Source organism: Palaemon carinicauda, chromosome 29 (genome assembly GCF_036898095.1).
Source record: "Palaemon carinicauda isolate YSFRI2023 chromosome 29, ASM3689809v2, whole genome shotgun sequence".
NCBI lineage: Eukaryota > Metazoa > Arthropoda > Malacostraca > Decapoda > Palaemonidae > Palaemon > Palaemon carinicauda.
Window position 1 is genome coordinate 76,392,701 of NC_090753.1, and position 7,500 is coordinate 76,400,200.

At 42.2% G+C, this 7,500-nt stretch overlaps 1 protein-coding gene across 1 annotated transcript in view; it reads left to right on the forward strand.

Annotated features, from left to right (window-relative positions):
• Positions 1–73: 73 nt before the first annotated feature.
• The window catches only part of LOC137622269 (uncharacterized protein MCAP_0864-like), a 14,389-nt gene continuing 6,962 nt past the window's right edge, over positions 74–7,500 (forward strand). The window contains exon 1 of the mRNA XM_068352799.1: positions 74–226. The gene's annotated coding sequence lies outside the window, so the exon portion shown is untranslated. The remainder of the gene's footprint in view (positions 227–7,500) is intronic.

A 7,500-nucleotide genomic window follows, 5' to 3' on the forward strand; every position in this document is an offset into this window, starting at 1 on the left:
ACCCAAACAAAGTCACAAGTGGACTGGCCGAGTTGAGTAGTATACCCGGGGTCCCTCAAGGGGAGATATATACTCCCACTGCACATGATTCGTGTCAGTCAGGATTCTGTGGTTGCCAGTGGAGCACTGTCCGTTCAGAGATAACAGAGAGAGAGAGAGAGAGAGGAAGAGGCGAATTGGATCCTTTCTTTATAACTGGTGCAGAAGTGGAACTAAGCTCGACAAGGTATTGGAATAATTTGTGATTGTAATTTGTATTTTCATGTGTGTGGGAACTTGTGTTAGTGTCCGTGTACCAATCACAGTTAACAACTCAGTATTCAAAAGTACATGTAAAGGATGTTCTTGTTTACATATAGTTTTGTTACTGTTATAACTAGTGTCCTTTTCATCTAGAACCAGCCTCTAATTATATATATATATATATATATATATATATATATATATATATATATATATATATATATATACATATATATATGTTTATATATATGCAGGTATATATATATATATATATATATAATATATATATATATATATAGTATATATATACATATATATATGTATATATATATATTTATATATATGTATATATATACATATGTATATATACACACGCACACACACACACATATATATATATATATATATATATATATATATACATATATATATATATATATATATATATATATATATATATATACACATGATACTTGGGCATGTTACTCTATGTTTATAATGAATAGACGATGTCTTAGTGGCGTCCAAAAATCGAAGTTAGTTTCTCTCCTGCAGATAGTTTTGAGGATAAAATCAGAAACACATTTACTCTTCTCCAGTCTGGAGAGAAACTATCTTTGATTTTTGGACGCCACTAAGACATTGTCTATTCCTTATTTATAAATATGTATATATATATATATATATATATATATATATATATATATATATGTATATATATAAATATATATATATTGTGACGTAATTGTGCAGATTACGCTCTTTAAAGAAAGCATCAATCGGACACTTCACATGACACAGTGACTTCGTGTCAATCCAGAGCGACTAATTGACACTCAAAATTCTTGTATATGACTGAACCTGTTAATATTATTAACGGTTCAAAAACACCCGAGCTCAATCATTTATTTTGGAGCTGCACCTCGTTGGAATAGTTTTAATTCGTGTAGGAACAATTTGGTTTCAACCTTAGTCTAACTCACGGACAAAAGAAAACTCTGTTGTAATAATCGAAATACAATAGTTTTTAATTTTTAAGTCAAACAAAAAAAAAAGAAATGATCGTAAACCTCTTAAGGAGATAACTTACAATTGTCCAATAAAGCAAAATGTGTTTTCGAGTTTATGGTTAATAAATCGAGAAATGATTACAGTAAAAAAAAAACGAAAAGACAAAACTAAGCTTAATTCTCTCTAGCAATCCAAATACATTCAGATGCACAAATAACAATAAAAGAAAGAAGGTATCACTTAATTTCTATTTTCCGAAATCACTCGGTAAAATAAACTGCAGAACATAAATGTCAAATGAATAATTATTGTAAGAAAAGTGCACGGGTGATCCCGTAAACAAATGAAAAATAATGTTGGCAATCTGTCTATGTGCCCCCGACAACAAAAGAAAAAACCCTCACTTCGCACTTCACTTTTTATACAACAAAAAAAAAGAAACTGTTATTACTTGACATAAGAAAACTTGTAACATAAGACAAGACAAACAAATTGATGTTGGTTGCGAAGAGGGTATCACATTATTACGAGAAACTAATCCCCACAATTATCCTCAGCTTCACTCCCTTGGAATTCCCATCCATGCAACTTGACACCTTAGGCACTTTTCTTTTTGTTTTAATTCTCTCCCTCGCACAGGTGTCAGTACTTATCTTAAAAAAAACTTCGGCACATCAAGTGTTCTTTGGGACGTCAACGCAGATGGTTCCTTTTTTTCGTCCTGAGGGTGTTCTTTGACTCAGACGGAGTTCGAGCCTCTTGGAGGTTTCAGGGGGGGGGGGGGGGGGGGGGAGAGAGCCTGTCCTGGGGATGCAGGCACTGGCTGCTGGGAAGAGTTGTTCTTGTATGGCCTCCGGACTGGAACTGGTTTCTTCTACCCTCACAGCCTTAGGCTCCGCAGTGAGATTTTTTTGGGCCATCCCCTTTTCTCTTGATTGGGTAATCTTGACTTCCAAGGGCAGTCTTCATCTTTTGAGGGCCAATGGCATCTTGTGACCCCTCCTTATTTTTCTGCGTGTTGGCCAATCATGACCAGGGGGTCTTCTTCTTTGTGGACTTCGATGCCCCCGGTCTATGAGAACCTTTATTCTCACATCTGGCGTATCTCTGTGGCTGACCTGGGAAGAGGGGAGAATTAAGCGCCTGACAAGTTAATGGCCAAGGAGGTCTCTGTAACGCAATCCAGACCTCCTTTGTTAGTTGAGGCTTGTTCTTAAGTTACATAGACGAGGAAATCCATGAGAGCAAGCTGTTTACCAAGAAAACAAACTAAAAGAATTATGACTGTTAAGTTGTCCTTTGGAGGGTAGAACTCCCTCGCACAGGACTTCACACTTCCCCCCTTAAAAAAAAAAGATTTCCTGCTCAATGAAAAGGAAATCGTCTCCCATCTAATCTGTACTGAACTCACAGCTTGGCTCTCACAAAAAAAAAAAGGTGAAATTACAACTAACAAACAAAAAAAATTGGAAGCAAAAAAAAAATAATCAAATGACAGTTATAACTATTCCCAAATTACTTTCATACGCCCCAACTCTAATTCATCCTTGAAAGACAGTCTGCTAGATGTTCTGAGTCCCTGGAATATGCAAAATGTTCAAATTTACTTCTTGTAGCCGTAGACTCCATTTGAGTAGTCTGCGGTTCTTGTTTTTCATTGCATGCAAGAATGTTAAGGGATTGTGATCTGTAAAGATGTTAGTGGGCAATGAATTAGATTGAAGGTAAATAGAGAAATGTTCTACGGCAAGTACTAAAGCCAATAGCTCCTTTTCTACAGTGGCATAGTTCTTTTCATGCCGGTTAAATTTCTTAGAGAAGTATGCCACAGGGTGTTTCATGTTTTGATCATCTTCCTGCAATAAGACTGCACCAGCCCCATGATCACTGGCATCTACTGCTACTTCAAATTCTCTGTCAAAATCTGGTGCTTTCAGCACCGGTGATAGACTTAGCAACCTCTTCAGGGAGTCAAATGCGTCTTGACAATGGTTAGACCAAACATACTTGTTATTCTTCTTGAGAAGATTAGTGAGAGGCAAAGCAATGGTAGAGTAATTCTCACAGAACTTTCTGTAATAGCCGGTCATTCCCAAGAACCGACGCAATGCTCGGCGGCTTTGCGGGACTGTAAATTGTTGAATGCTCTCAACCTTTGCCTGTACTGGGCGAACAGATCCTCGACCTACTATATGACCCAAGTAGGTGACTGTCGCCTGTCCAAAGTCACACTTGGAGAGGTTGATTGTCAAGTTGGCCTCTGCTAAACTCTGGAAAAGGGCTTTTAGTCTCTTCAGGTGTTCTTTCCAAGAGTCACTGTAGATAACAATGTCATCCATATATGCGACAACACCTTCTATGTCCTGTACCAGACTGTTGATCATCCGCTGGAATGTCGCAGGAGCATTTCTCATCCCAAAGGGCATCACATTATATTCAAATAATCCTTGAGGTGTTACAAAAGCTGAAACCCTTTTGGCTCTCTCAGTGAGCGGAACACACCAATATCCCTTCAACAAATCACACTTGGTGATATATCTAGCATTCCCGATGGTATCCACGCAGTCATCAATACGTGGCAAGGGAAAAGAATCTGGCTTTGTGACGTTGTTCACCTTCCTATAGTCAGTACAGAATCTGACTCCACCATCAGGCTTTTCCACTAACACACACGGTGAACTCCACTGTGAGGAACTCTTCCTAATAATCCCATGCTCGAGCATGTAATCAATTTCTTTCCCAAGCAGTTCTCTCTTCTTTGGTGATACTCTGTACGCGTGTTGACGGACTGGGCGTGCATCTCCCACGTCCACATCATGCTCCATTACATTTGTCCGGCTGGGAACATCAGGAAACAGCACTGCGTACTCTTCCACTAAAGCTTGGACATCCTCTTGCTGCTGGGGAGCTAGGTGAGAGACCTTGGTCTTGAAGTCTCTGAGAACCTCCGAATTCTTAAGTCGGGCTTCGAGTGGCATGCCCTTGAAACTGGTTTTTTCCTCTTCTTCCCCAGAAGTATCCTGTTCTTCCTCCTCTTCTTCACCTTGAGGGTTCTGTTCTTCCTCCTCTTCTGTTTGCTGTACCTGTCTCCTTATTACTGATACATGAACAGGCCCAGTGACTGGTGATGGGTTTTGGGCAGTGGCATTACCCCTGGTATTCCGAACAACATATGGTTTCATCATGTTGACGTGACACACCTGGTGTTCCTTTCTTCGGTCCGGTGTCCCTACCACATAATCCAATTCGCTGAGCTTCTTCACGACCTTATATGGCCCCTGGTACTTGGCCGCTAAGGGACTACCAGGCACAGGTAGAAAGATGAGCACATCATCTCCCACTTGGAATTGTCGTGCTTCTGTCCTGTTTGCTTGGTCATACCAGGCTTTCATTTTTTCTTGAGACTTCTTCATTTCTTCATGAGCCAATTGGCAGACCTCGTGCAAGCGTTGTCGGAACTTCACCACATAGTCTAGCACATTAGTACTTTGTTCCTCATGGGTCCATATCTCCCTCAAAAGTTTGAGAGGTCCACGCACTTGATGTCCAAAGACCAGCTGGAAGGGGGAAAACCCCAGAGATTCTTGCCATGAATCTCGGATAGCAAACAACAAGAACGGCACGCCTGTGTCCCAATCTCGTGTTTTCTGGTCTTCACAGTATGCACGTAATGCATTTTTGAGCGTGCCATGAAACCTTTCCAAAGCACCTTGAGACTGTGGGTGATAAGCAGAGGACATTATGTGCTGCACTCCTAACTCCTTAAGGGTGCCTTCAAAGATTTTCGACATGAAGACACTACCTCTGTCAGTTTGAATAACCTTTGGTAACCCGAATGTGGTCACGAACTGTACCAGAGCCCGCGACACATTGGGACTCGTCGCTGTCCGCAACGGGTACGCTTCAGGGAAGCGCGTCGACGCACACATTAGCGTCAACAAATGGGTGTTTCCCTTCTTTGTCTTTGGCAGAGGTCCGACAATGTCCATGATGATCTTGGAGAAGGGTTCTTCCACCACGGGGATGGGTTGCAATGGTGCCTTTCGATGATTTGGATCCTTTTTACCTATCACTTGGCACGAGTGACAACTACGGCAATATTCTGCAACTCCTCTGTTCAAATTTGGCCAATAAAATTCGCGGGAAATTTTTTCACGCGTTTTGCGTACTCCTAAATGTCCTCCCATTGGTTGTTCATGAGCCAACCTTAAAATCTCCTCTCGATACTGTGGTGGCACTACCACCTGATATAGAATGGTCCATTCAGCATCAGCAGGCACTTTCTTAGGCCGCCATTTGTGCATTAGGACATCATCCTTTAAATAGTAACCAAAGAGTTCAGCCTCGAGTTCGCTCAGGGATCCAGCTTCATCCCTTATCCTTGCAAGTTCTGAGTCTTGTTTCTGAGCCTCAATGAGCGACTCCCTCGAGTATTCTGAACGTAATAAACCAGGCTGCACCACTCCCCTGAGCATTTGGGGAAAAGTACCCACAAGCACTCCGGTAGGAACATTATCTCTGTCCTTTTTCTGTTGAGTGGTACTAGCACGGGTAATAGCACATGCTGAATATTCATTTTGTTCAATCTTCACCTCCCCTTCATTCTTGTCAGCATGAATTTGACATGATGCTGTGCAACATCGTTGTCCAGCTATGTCATTTCCTAACAATAACTGTACCCCTTGCATGGGTTCCTCATCCACCAAAGCAACTGGAAATGTACCGGAAATAAAAGAAGAACTTAAAGTCACTGCATATAAGGGCAATTCCTCTCTTCCCTTAATGTAGCGAACCATGACACTTTCTCCCAAGGTGGACGATTCATTGAAGGGTAAGACTGCTCTGTGCAAGACAGTCTGCTCAGCTCCAGTATCACGCATAATCCTTATCTGTACAGGCTTGGTACCTTGGTCCTGCAGAGACACAGATCCTACATGAATGAAGGCTTCCTGTCCTTGCCTTATGGCCATGTCTCTCTTCTTCATCATCCCTTGGCATGATGTCTGTCTTCTCATAACCTCATTAACATTAAGTGCTTGGTCGTCCCTCTTGTGATTTTGATTAGAGAACTTCTTTCCCCCTGGTCCATAATTTCCTTTGAGCCAGCAGCAGCTAACGTCATGTCCGAGTTTGTGACAATAGGAACACTGTCTTACTTGGGGAGCCGAAGGGTAGGCTCCATTGTTCTTACTTCCAGTGTTTTTAGCACTGCCATGTGTAGGGTTTCCGCCTACTCCTTTCTCTGATGGAGGATACGATGGTGCCGGCCCCCTGGGGCTCCAATTACCCCGAAATGGCCTGGAAGGCTGGTTTGGCTGAAATGAAGGAGGGCACCATCTTGAGCCAGAAGAGCCCCTGATCTTTTCCCTCAGTGTATACTCATCTGCCAGTATAGAAGCCTCATCAGGGTCAGTGATATGTCGATCTTCGATATATTGCCGAGTGGCTGGTGGCAACATTAGCAGAAACTGTTCTAATCCCATGAGCTCCATTATCCTGTCGAAAGTCTTGTTATTTCCAAGAGAGGCCTCCACCCACCTGTCACGGCTAATCTTCATTTGTCTCCAATATTCTGCATAGTTTTCTGATCCTTTCCTCAAGTTCCTGAACTTCTGGCGATAAGCCTCAGGCACAAGTTCGAAAATTCTCAAGATCCAGGCCTTTACCCGGCGATAATCGTGTGCAACAGGGTCGGATACCGCATTGTACGCATCCACTGCTTTCCCGGTTAACTTTATGGGCAACAGGCGAGCCCAGGCGTCCTCTGGGATCTGGTGACTTTTCAGTACTCTCTCAAACGACAGGAAGAAGCCTTCAGGATTCTTTTCATCATAGGATGGAAGGAGTCCTGCCATATCTTTTTCTGAAAATCCTCCCATGGGTTGTGCCCTTGGGGGTCTTGAATCCTGACCTTGTCTCCTCAACTGAGCTCGCAGTGAGTCAATTTCGAGCTCAGCTGCTCTAAATTTCATTCTCGTACTCAACGACTCTTCTGACCTCTGAACTACTTCATGAGATTCAACTTCAGCTGGACTTGAAGTTCGGTAGGCAGTCTGGCTTGATGACATGGCTGATGGTAACATTGGCACTGCTGCTGCTCCTCCCATAACAGAGTGTTCTCGGGTTATGGAGTGATCTTCGTCCCTATCTTCAATTGCTATCTCCAACTCACGCTCTTCCTGACGCCTATTAAATTCTCTCTCTAAGGCCTCTAGAATCTGTTGTTTTCTATCTGCATTTTGGATA